Here is a 12,615-nt window from a genome sequence, read left to right as displayed (position 1 = left end):
TCCTGGGTGAAAATAATATATAAGACATTAAAAAGCTCAAGAGAGCTTGAAGCTTTGGCAGAACCACCCACCCCAAAACCCCCCTGTAGCAATAGAATAGAGTGTTTGAGAGCAAGTGTCAGAGCATCCCTGGCAACAGTATAAGATGCCTGCAACTTTCCTTTCATTTATGCAGAAAACACATTGTGGAGGCAGTGTGGTGGTACATTGATACAGCAGGCAAGGTCCAGTTTCCAAATATTTGCACCTGGAGGAAAAAGGCTTGTTTGGCTTGAATGTGTGTGAGAGAAGAGGCAGAAAGAGGAAAGGAGGGAGATGAGAAAGAGAGAGCATTTTTTTTTTGTGGCAGAGGCTGTGGCATTTCCAGCAAAATTTCTCTGAAGCTATTAATTGGTTCGTACATCTCTGCAGTGCAGTTAGAGTCCACCCCCCCATAACAACCATCCTTTTCAAAATATTTATTGTACTAGTAGTATTATGCATGGGTGGGACCAAGTATATAATATTTTCTTTGGCAACTAAGCCAGCTAACCGCCCACACAAAAATGGAACGCATTGGACCAATATTAACCTGCTGAATAAGATAAGGGCTTTAGAAATTCACTGCAACAGAGAAGAAATATGTGCCCTCAGGGCTGTCTCGCCGTACAATGAAATGAAATGTCCCTTTTAAAAGCTCAGTGTTGCACTAGACTGCCTACCCACATGTGTATCCAGGATACAGAGGACTACAATGCCCCTGGCGTAATTATTGTACACGGTCTTTGCCCTGAGATGCATGGGTGATCTGGAATGTTTTTCACACAGAAATTATCATTGCTGGTGATACATTCTTTTTCCTTGCAATTTAGGATAACATGGGGACCAAATTGGAGAGAAAGATTTTTTCTCTCTCCCTTTCTCATGATACTTCAATTTGGCCCACCCAATGAAGCTGAATGTTGGAAGCTTTAGGATGGCAAAACATTCAGTATTTCTTCAAGCAGCGCATAATTAAACTATGCCTGGAGACACTCAATCAGGTTGTGCATAGCAGTGACCGGGAGGAACGCGGAGAGAGGAGAAGCCATGGTGCTTCTGTAGCAGCACAACTGGATGCCTACATCTTCCCCAGCTGCAACAAAACATGTCTCTCCCATATCATTCTCTACAGCTACAGCAGGCACTGTAACCTTCAATAGTTTTGACTTCATCCTCAAAGGTGCATTCCTCCATTATCTCCCAAGACAGACGGATGCCAACCAACCAAGTAACGGCCACCAACATGGATGGCTTTAAACACATGGAAGATAAGGCAACCAATGGCTACCAGGCTATAGATCAGCTCAGTATTGGAGGCTATATGCCAGTTGCTGGGGTTCAGAATGGGAAGAATGTTAATTTTGTGAGCTTCCCATAAGCATCTGGTTAGCTAAGTGAGATCAGAATGCTGGGCTGGATCCAGCAGGGCTCTTCTGATATTCTTAAGGCAGTGAAATTGCCAAAAGGAATTGGGGTGCAGAGATGCAAGAAACAAAGCTGCATTAAGGGTAGTTGTACCATTTTCTTCCTTAAAAATGGATATACTGTATTGCCCTCAAAGCTTACGAGGATAGATTCCCCCCAGCTCTATGAGGGGAGAACTGCACATTGCGAGAAAAACATGTGATCCCACCCTCTGCTTTTTCCTATAACGCTAATGCAGAGGAGTAGAAGACTTTTGCTACAGGGGAGAATTGGTGGGTGGATAGGAAAGGTGTTTAACCATTTCTTGCACATTACTCAAATTTCTATTTCCCCCTGCTAGCCAGACTCTGAGACCAGAATATTTCTGGGGATCAGTGAGGGAATTTCCTCCCAATGCAAATAGCAGCTGCGGAGAAAGGATTTTCCTCACCCCAGGAGAGGAAAGTTACAGTACTTCTGTCACCTGCACCTGCTGTGACTTACATAATTATCAGCCCCCATCGTGTGATATTTGCATTTTGATAAAAGGCATTTAATGGCACTTTTAGTTTGCCCCTCAGCCTCCCTTGCAAACGTCACCCTGCCCCTCATTTTCATTACCTCCAGTTTGCCTAATTCAGCGCAGTATCCCATGTTCTTGTCATGTTCTTCGATTTGGTTTATCTATATCCATTACCCAGGGATGCTGCCTGAATCATGAGTGGCTTTATACTGTGCTAAAAAAGATGAATTGCTTTGTACTAACCAATCGTATTCAGTTGGAAATGGACTTTCAAATACTAATAAATGAGTTTCAATAACACTGAAATAAATCCATATTGTGTGTGTGTGTGTGATTTGTGACCTTTTTTGTTTGCTTGTTTGAAGTCAGTGAGCACTCACCATTCTTCAGATATCCAGACAAGAGATCTGGATTAGATAGAATATGCAGTAGGGTTTTTCTACCTTCCTACGCGAGATCATTCCTTATTTTTCTTGACAGTAGCTTGCATGGAACACAGTAAAATTATTTCAGCACTAAACGGTAGGTGTTCAATAAAACACTGTGAGAAGATTATCACTTTCTCACTTTTGCTCAGAAGAGCCAGAGAAAGATCCTGAGCACAGTGGCGATGACTTCAATGAAATGATGGACTTCTGCTTGTGTTTTCCTCTGTTTTCATCAAAATGGAATGTAGTTTGGGATTACTGTGGCCAATTTCTATGCAATTGCTTGCCAGGGACAACAGTCATTGTCAAGGGGTACCAATGATGGGGGAGAAATTAGACTCGATTCACAGCTAAAAATCTAATTCACACCTTCCAAAACCAAACTGAAACAGAGCATCTCTTTGATATTTGCAGTTCTCTCAGTTTTGCAATGCAGCTATCCAGCCACGTAATGTACACAAATGCATATAAAATTGCATATATCATGAAGATAACATACAAAAATGTGTTATATTGGGGAAAACTGCATGCAAACATGCATACACCAGGAGAAATTAACACCCAAGTTATGATGAATATTCATGAGGACTTTTTAAAAAAATGCAAATAGATATCAACATGTAGAGAACCCAAGACTGATAAAAAGAGAGAAACTAAAATGGAAAGGTTTGTCCATCCCTAGGTGTTCCATGAGTTGCTTAAGCAAAGAAAAAGAAAAAAAATTGGGCAGTTGCAACAGAAAATATTTTTAATTGGTCCAAAATCTCCCACCCATTAGCCTAATGAAGTATGTAACACATGCTGCTGTTCAATTTATTTGCAGAGTATGAGAACTGCAGGACAATTTCCTAACACCATGATAATTGTGTTTTTCACAGGCCTCAAAATGGGTCTCATATCATCAGTTCAATATAAAGGGTTCTGGGCCTTTGTGAAACCAGCAAATATCAAAATAGAAGAAATAATTATGCAAAACAACATCCATTATGGAGATGGGCAGTTGAGTTTGTTCAGGGCGGGGAACGCACCATTCTGATGATTTAAGTATATTCAAGTACATCGTCTGGGAAAATGGGGTGCAAAGTATCTGCTGTTCTGTAGGAAAAGCAATAAGCCCTGGGTCACTGTGTCATGTACATCTTGCTTTAACAAATCTTCCTGAATTCTGTCCCTGTGTATTAACCGCAAAGAACAGCGAGGGGACAAAATGAAACAATTAATTATTTCAAAGGAAAGAACCAAATGAACAACTAAGCACAGAATGCTGATGGGCAACGCAATAATCTTTTTGGCACTTTGAAATAATAGTCATTTGGAGTCCTTGGAAGGAAGGAGCGATCCAGAGATGAAAAGTCAACTATACCTTAGTGTATCCTATGAATATAAGAAATGAGAATGAACCTATACTTTATAAGGTGATTTGGAAAAGCAATTTTAAACACCATTAAAGCCCAAAGTCTATTACGTCCAGCCGTTCCTTATGCTGAGTAACCAAAAGAACATCATTTGTTGAGTAATTAAATAGGCATTCCTTCCTTTCCAAACATCTATATAGTGCTGGCAAGAAAACATCTTAATTTTAATGGTTACCCTGCTTGAATTTTAATACCACGGGAAGTCACTAATAGTTGAGATTAGAAAGACTGCTAGCCTCAGCCTGCTGAAGACACGATCTTTGGACTCAGCTTTTTTGGGTACAGTATTCCTTTTCTTGCTCTTTACCCAAAAAATACAAAAGAGTAATGCTTCCCTTCTTTTCCACTGGTCTGGAGGATGCTAAGGCTTCGCCTCAGCTGTTGTTTACATAACAAAAAGTGTGCACATTAATTGCACACATCCAATTAATGTCAGATCACGTTTCATCCTCAAATTCTGAAGAACAGGAAGGAATTTCCAGACTGGTCGACAGACCTGATAACATCTGTGCTCCAGTCAGGATTGACCATTCCCAGGAGATACCTATGCCTCTTCTTACTGTAAGAAATGGCTGGTGCATACTAAGACTTGTAGGACCCTAGCCAAGGGCTGGCAAGAGATCCTTCCCCTTCTATCATCCAGTCCCTACAACAGCAGCAATGCATGGGTTGAACAGCACAGAGTAGAGTGTAAAGGTGAGATTAGTTGCTGTGGGATCTAGTCTTAGAGATTCTGTCATGGTTTCTTTAGCTGGGTCCTTTCCAAGGCCTTGATGTCAATGCAGATTTGAGTGAAAAGAGAAAAGTCTTGATAACCCTTTAGTGAGAAAGCTGAACAAAACAGTGTGTATTTTGAGGAGAAAGGAATAGAGATGTGCTGGTCCCATGGGTTACCCGAGAGGCGAGGTCCAAGTCCGGTCCGTGGTCAAAGGTGCAACATGGAGGCAGTCCGTAGTAGCTGAAGCTGGGTGCAGGGCAGGGAGTCAGGTGAAGTCAGGAACAGGCGTGCAAGCAGGGAGCCAGGATGGGTCAGGGGCTCTGGCAGAAAAGCAGGACAGGGTTCAGGCAGGAACTAGCAATCAACAATGTTGCTCCCGCAACTAGGGACTGGGGCTGGCCAGCTTTTATCTCCCCCGAGGCATAGGGCGGCCCGAATCCTCTGGTGACTCGCCTCTCCTGGCCTGGAGGCGAGCACTCCTCCTGTGGGAACTTAGTTCCCTCCGCCTCTCTGCCCTGAGCCTTTGCAGCTCAGGAGAGGCTGGAGGGTTACCAGACCCAGAGGCAACCTCAGCTTCCTCTGACGGGGCTGAGAGTGGAGCACCTGCAGGCAATGGGTCCTCCATCACCTCAGGAGCCAGAGCAGACTCAGCTGATGCCTGTACCTGAGGATTCAGCACAGGTGAGGACCCTTCAGGCTTATGCCCCAGCCCTAGCTCAGCTGGTTCTGGAGGCGGGAAATCCTGTGCAGGCTGGGATCCCTGAGGTTCAGCATCCGAGTCCGAATCCCAGGCCATCACAAGAGAAGTCTTGTCTTTCTTCTTTCTTATGCAAAGCAGAGAGACATTCTACCTAACATGCAGGGGGTGGGGGAAAATCCTCTAGAACTACACGACCAATCAGATCATGTATTACCTCAGAAAAGCTCTGATTGCTAAGCAACACCTCCACCCACCCCAAGCTAGACTGAATTAATCCTTATGTTACAAATGGCTGTTGAACTTCCAGCACTGCTTTGTATTTTTAATAGAATGTCAAGGTCCACCTGCCAGAGCCAGGGGCAAAACAGGACCTCGGGGGTGTGGACATACATAAGATTTAGGAACAGGGTTCTTCTCAACACATGCTCAATCAAGGAATTTGATTTTTATTTCAAGCACTGGAACCGAGGTGACTGCCTGCCCCTTTTTATTAAAAACCTCCACTACTGATTCCGCTACTGAGAGCTGGATCATAAAGAAGGCTGATGCTTTTGAATTATGGTGCTGGAGGAGACTCTTGAGAGTCCCATGGACTGCAAGAAGATCAAACCTATCCATTCTTAAGGAAATCAGCCCTGAGTGCTCACTGGAAGGACAGATCCTGAAACTGAGGCTCCAATACTTTGGCCACCTCATGAGAAGAGAAGACTCCTTGGAAAAGACCCTGATGTTGGGAAAGATGGAGGGCACAAGGAGAAGGGGATGACAGAGGACGAGGTGGTTGGACGGTGTTCTCGAAGCTACCAACATGAGTTTGACCAAACTGCGGGAGGCAGTGGAAGACAGAAGTTCCTGGCGTGCTCTGGTCCATGGGGTCACAAAGAGTCGGACACGACTAAACGACTAAACAACAACAACAACTGGTTCCTTGCTATAGTCTTAGCAGCATAATTTAGAAACAGCCAGGAGTCAGGAACCTTTGCTGATCTAAATCACCAAGAGATCTACCACTAAATCCTGATCCACTTTCTGCTCCCCCTAGTTTATACGATGGGCCCATTTGTTCCTTGGCATTACTATGCCTACAGCTTTATTCATGTCTGGAAGCTTTTGAAAAGAACTTTCTGTAATAAAGTGCTTCTTATCCTTTCTGTAACTGAAATGTCTCATTCCTTTTTTATGTATGTTCATTCTGGACTTAATTTATAAGGTGTCATGTATTACTCACTTATAGTTCTTGGCTCTGATTAAAGGTTCTATATCATCTTTCACACTTCAGAATTTTTTTTGTATAAATTGCCATAAAATAATATTTAAATCGCTCACTTGATCTAGGGTATTTGACATTCAATTGCCTTTTTTTTCTTTTACATAATAATTATACTTAGCATTAGTATTTCATGCATAAAATCATTTATTGGAAACTTGCAATTGGAAAAAATAGATTAGATGATGATATAAATTTATGGCTAGAAACGAATAAAAATAGGAAAGCACCCTATATAACCCCGATTTGTGCCCTCCAATCACGCAAAATGTTCCTTTGGTATTGAGGATTTCAGATATTTTATTGGAAGACTGTACATGATGGTATAAGCTGTAGCCTGCACTGTGAGAGGGATGGGAGGCCAGCAAACTAGCCAGACCAACCCTTCCTTTTTCTTAACTTCATCATTGCCAGCATGTGCCCCCTGCCAGCCTTTTCTGGATGCCTCTACTATGTGAAGTGAATAACAAGGTCTCACACTGGTGTGGCAACAGTGGCACTGCCACCGCCGAAGAGTGCTGCCCACTCTTGACAGATTCTTCAGTTATTCCAAGGAAATCCGAAGCAGCTGGTGGGGCACCCCCATGGAGCTGGTGTCCTGGCAGCGGCATTGCTCTGCACAGTGGGGCAAGCTGGCGGTGCAGGTGAGGCAATGCAGATTTGGCCTTCCTGCCAGTGCTTCTGGGCTACTCCAACCTCACTGCTGTCCTGCAGCACCCCTGTGCTGTGCTGTGCTGGCAAGTGGCAGTGGCAAAGTGCCCCTGGCCCTTGGTCCTGAAGCAAGTGGGAAAAGAGCTGTCCGTCCTCTCAGAATTAAAACATGATTTCTGCAGAGGCATTCTGGCTGAGGAGCAACAGCATCACTTATGTTTTCTGGTTAGAATGCAGCACTACAGATCTCTCTCTCCCCTCCCAGGTTTGGCTGAAAACTTTAAAGACTGCAGACAGGAGTCTGAGAGGTCTCTGGTTGCCGATTGCTGTCAGGTTTATAGATGCATTCCTGTAGAACGCCTAAGCAAGTCGTTTCTGTTCTCTGCAGGATGCCACTTCTAGCTGTAAAACCCCACTATGTTAAAGTGATGGCAGAGACCCTGCTTAAACTGACAAAGGCCTTGGAATTCTGATAAAAGTTGGAATCCTTGCTTTTTTTACTCACACCCACACTGCCTTCTCCCCATGTGCTCTGTGGAAAAAACAAAAAACAGATGCTTACATAAGGTACTGCAGCATTAGCTCTCCTATACCCAAAACTATAAGAGTTTATTTTGCTGTTGCAGAGGTCAGATAGGATTATGTTGAATCCTTTCCAGAAAAGCACACTTTTAAAATGTCTTCATTTCCCAAGGGGTGCAAAAGAGGGAGGAACTACCTTGGAGCTCTAGGGATGTATGAAGCCGCCTTATCCCGAGAACAGATGGGGAAGAAATTCAAATTTGTTCGCACTTAATGATAAGCTCTACCTGATTCACGTTTCTCAAATGCAGGTGAGCTGTAACAAGGCTATACTTCAACATTTGCACTTCTCTAAATCTCGTGATGCAGTTCTCCAACCAATGGGCAAGAAGATGCATATATTAGGGGGAAATGTACATAAAATTCATATATTAATAAAAATAATGTTTGCATTAGGGAAAGTTGCTTTCAAAAATATGCATATTAGTCAAAATTTCATATAAAAATGTGTTTTTAGGAAGGAATTTCCACTCAAATTCCTCATAGCGGAGGCCCTGCGGAGATTGTGGTGTCTTTATGATATATGGTTTATTTACATATATCTACAACCTGAGCCTACGATGGAGAAGTTTACAGCATTAACAGGTCTTGCCTCTCCCATAGGTACATCATGGTTTCAAACAGATATCAGCATCATGCTCTGCTTTGCTTCTGCTGGTCACAACTCCTACTTTAAACTTCTGCCTCACATCACTTCTTCACCCTACTTCTCTAATCTTAGGCTTTATCTTTAGCTGAAAGGGCCCCCACCCTTTGCCATCTCACACAGAATTAACTTTGATGCTTTGTGTTCTTCTTATTGGCCAATCCCCAGGCTACCTCACACAGGAGATCAGCCTAGCTGAATTAGCCCTTAACACGTGCTGATTCCAGAGGATTAGCATTGTATAGCACACAGCTCAATATACATGGGTCTGGCCTAATGCACATGAGTCTAATATACACGGGTCTAGCTATTCCCCAGTTTTAACACACCAAGCATAGATTAAATTCTGATACGATCATAGTGCTCTAGCACCCACAGACTCATAACAATACAGTGAACGTCAAAAGGCAGGGAGTTTGTAGAGTGCATGGGGCAATATAATTATAGGAAGCCCTACAGCACCCCTAAATGTGAAAACTAACACTGTAGGTTTGAAGAATAGAATAGAAAAGAAAGAAAGAAAGAAAGAAAGAAAGAAAGAAAGAAAGACAGACGTGACACAGATAATGTATTATTTTGTTAGATTGTCTGTCCATTGTAATGCCTTTAATGAAAACTACACATTAAAAAGAATGCATGAGGGAGTGTAGCTGAAATCTCATTTCCCATGGATGTGATTTCATATTAGGAGAATGATCTAAGTCACTGGACCTTCCAAGAAAGAGAGGAATCAACAGACAGTGACATTCTCTTTGCTAAGTGGTAACTGTCTTTTCCACTGAAAATCAGAGCCATATTTTAGAGGAGACAGAGTGAAATCCCTGCTGTGAATGTGGGAGATTAAATGGAAATAGTTTAGAGGTAAAAATGGACTTGTGGCACATTGCTATACTTGCTCTGTGTTTATCTACGCACCCCAGAGGCTCCTCAAGGCTGCAATATACTCACATTCCAGGTTTTACTGGGCGGGGTTGTTGCTACAAGTGCTTTGATTCCCTTTCATCACATTGGCTTGTCCTTTATCCTGTCCCACAAATCTCCTGTTATAAACTCACCACTAGGGCTTTTAGCCCCAAGTTCTTATCTCTATTTCCCCAAACTGTTTGCTCTGTGAGTAGGATGGGATGTGTCTCTTGATAACTCTTCTCTATCTCTCCTGCTTCCCTCAGCTTCCCTGTTTCTGGTTCCTTGTGGGGCTCACACCTCCCACTCAACATTTCTGCTTTATCTCCGCATGCTGATAGGAGAGGCCTTCTCTCCAGCCCAACCTGATCTATTGCTGGTGGACCTCCTACAAAGACTTGCACAAAAATGTCAACACTGCTACACCCTCCTCTCACACGTATTTGAAAACCCACTTGTATTTTAGGGCTGTCAACTCTGTCACAGAAAATAGTGGCAGAGATTGCATTTTAAGAAAAAGAATATATCATCTGACTTAAAGGAAACAAAGAGTGAAAGGCAATTTTGCTCCCATGGGTCCAGAGATACAGTTATTGAAACTAACATCAATGGAAAACCTGAGTGCCTGGGCCACCAAAATCTAAAAAGCCATTGTCTTGCAAAAATGTAGGGGATTCACTGGATGGAGGTCCAACCTTCTACTAAGCATACTGGGACAGCCTCTTCATCCAACTGGGAAGAGATGGAGCTTAATCCGCTTGTGCACATCCATGTGCCATGCTCCATGTGGTTCCCAATAAATGTTTTTGCTTCACTCCTGCAGTGAGCTTCTAGGATAATCAGGTTGAGGTTCCCAAACAATGCATCCATGACAAAATATGTACTTTAAACATAAGCCAGATTTATACCTGACTTAATGGAATTGCCAATTGAACCGCATCATGAAAGTACTGGGAATCAACAGTGTATCAGTCCATCAACAAACACAACGGGACTTACTTCTGAGTAAAAAAAGGTAAAAGGTAAAGGACCCCTGGACAGTTTAGTCCAGTCAAAGGCGACTATGGGGTTGCGGCACTCATCTCGCTATCAGGCCGAGGGAGCCAGTGTTTGTCCACAGACAGCTTTCCGGGTCATGTGGCCAGCATGACTAAACCACTACTGGCGCATGGAGGACTGTGACGAGTGCCAGGGTGCATGGAAATGCCATTTACCTTCCTGCCACAGCGGTACCTATTATCTACTTGCACTGGCATGCTTTTGAACTGCTAGGTTGGCAGGAGCTGGGACAGAGCAACGGGAGCTCACCCCGTCGCGGGGATTCGAACCACAGACCTTCTGATCAGCAAGTCCAAGAGGCTCAGTGGTTTAGACCACAGTGCCACCCACTGAGTAGACTTGTGTAAAATAGGGAATTCTAGTCTGAGGTAGCCATGGAAAAATTAAAGCAGGGGTGGTGGTCTTTATTCTGTATAAATTAATCCAGAACACCACGGGCTCTGGATCCAGTCATAGTGGCCTGCAGCCCCTGACAAATTATCTCTGAGGAAATGCAGAGTCTGACAGACAAAAGATTGCCCACACATGCTTTAGAGCAGGCTTCCTCAACCTCAGCCCTCCAGATGTTTTTGGCCCGCAACTCCCATGATTCCTAGCTAGCAGGATTGTCTGGGATGATGGGAATTGTAGTCTCAATGTAATTGGAGGGCCGAGATTGAGGAAGCCTGCTTTAGAGGATGGGAACAGGACAGAAATTTAGCAGAACAAAGGACACAAGTAGACTTCCTTTGGAGGGAGTCAATTGGCTCAATTCATATGAAATATTTTTGTGTTGACATTATCATATTACACATGGTTACAAGGGTTTCACAGATATTATGCCATTTCCTTTTGCTTGTGTATTTTCACTTCCTTCAGTGAATAAAGACAACTCCAATTATTTCACATGCAGAGCAATTACCTAAGCTTTATTTATGTGCTTATAGGTTTTGGCTTCCATGATGCACAAGGTCGTTAGACTTTGCAGTCATTTTACATCAGCTTCAACAGTCAGATTTCCATACTCCAGGATGGTATTGCCTATCAATTGATGTGAGTTCATTTCCCTTGTCCTGGCTCCTAAAAGGAGCATCAAGCCAGTCTTGATATATGACAAGACGGCCTGCCCCCTCCCTGCAACCGTTTAATGTTGTTGATTTCTTTTCCATAAGTCTCTTTCAAATAAGGCCTAAGTAGTCTTATGCTACCATTCTAGTCAAGTTGCATCTGACAGATATGGGATTCACCCTGCTGCTCCTTATTAAGCACATGTCCCACTCTGTCAACATAATTTAAGTGCAAGGAATATATTACATGGGTGAAGTAAATTAAATCCCTTGCTTCTCTCCTGGCCCTTCCTAGAACATTAACTCTGCCTTCCAGCTTCAAGTATACGGTTTTAAAAATGGTACTTGATTGATTCTTTGCTTTAAGAGACAGTAGCAAATTCTGGCTTATCCCTTGGACTACAGCAAGGGTAGGAACTAGACAATTTTTTTAAATGAAGTTAAGATTGAAAAATTAGATACGGAGAGAAACCAATACTGATGTATTTGCCCATACCAAACTACAACGTAAGAGATGAGGGAAGTGGGAATCCACAATATCTGGAGGGTACCAGTTTGCCTGTCCCTGGTGTGATGAATATGTGTCACTTTAACTTTTTGGCCTGCGAAACTTTTTTTGGCCTGCGAAACTACCATTTGTGCACCTAAGCTCAGAAGACAATACTTTAGGTGCAACATGCCTTAGTTACTCCACAGACACAGTGTAACTGCTGTTCCAGATTCTGCTTGAGACTAATACCTCTCACCAAATATATCAACCCGCAATGCAGTTGCCAAGGCATGCTTAGATTTTCAGTGGTGCTATTACCGATATGCTTTGTTGGTGCAGATAATATTATCTATTACACCTAGCAAGAAGAGTCAAAGAAAAATATTAGGTTTTTTAATAATAATTTTATTGAGTTTTCCATATTTATCATAATCACACTCTATTATATAATTCTATAGCCTAAAACATTGCTCAAACTGAGCATTGACCTCCTTCCTCCTCCTCTTTCTGACTTTCGAACCTCTTTACTAAAAGTTGGCAAAGTTGACAGAGAAGATCAGGAATCAGTGCGACGAACTGTTTCAAAAGGACTGGAGCAAATTTATATTTTATATGAAAGAACATTGTAAACATCTGAAAACATTTGTCGGTTTGAGTTAAAATGTTTTGTAATGCGAAAATAAGATACTGATCTACATATAATGAGGTGAAATATAAAAAGAAGATAGAAGGTTAAAAAGTGGTTATTGAAATGCCAAAATA

General features: G+C 42.6%; 1 long non-coding RNA gene across 4 annotated transcripts in view; it reads right to left on the bottom strand.

The window, feature by feature from the left end:
• The window catches only part of LOC308589913, a 123,742-nt gene that overhangs the window by 24,486 nt on the left and 86,641 nt on the right, over positions 1 to 12,615 (bottom strand). The window contains exon 3 of one of the 4 annotated variants that reach the window (XR_014009541.1): positions 4,276 to 4,829. The exons of the other annotated variants lie outside the window; for them this stretch is intronic. This is a non-coding gene — a long non-coding RNA (uncharacterized lncRNA). Of the gene's footprint in view, positions 1 to 4,275; positions 4,830 to 12,615 lie in introns of those variants that run through there. 4 annotated transcript variants of the gene reach the window in all.

The sequence above is a fragment of the Podarcis bocagei genome, assembly GCF_964188305.1.
Source record: "Podarcis bocagei genome assembly, chromosome: 6".
NCBI classification, from domain to species: Eukaryota; Metazoa; Chordata; class Lepidosauria; order Squamata; family Lacertidae; genus Podarcis; species Podarcis bocagei.
This window is presented reverse-complemented; position numbering and strand designations above follow the sequence as displayed.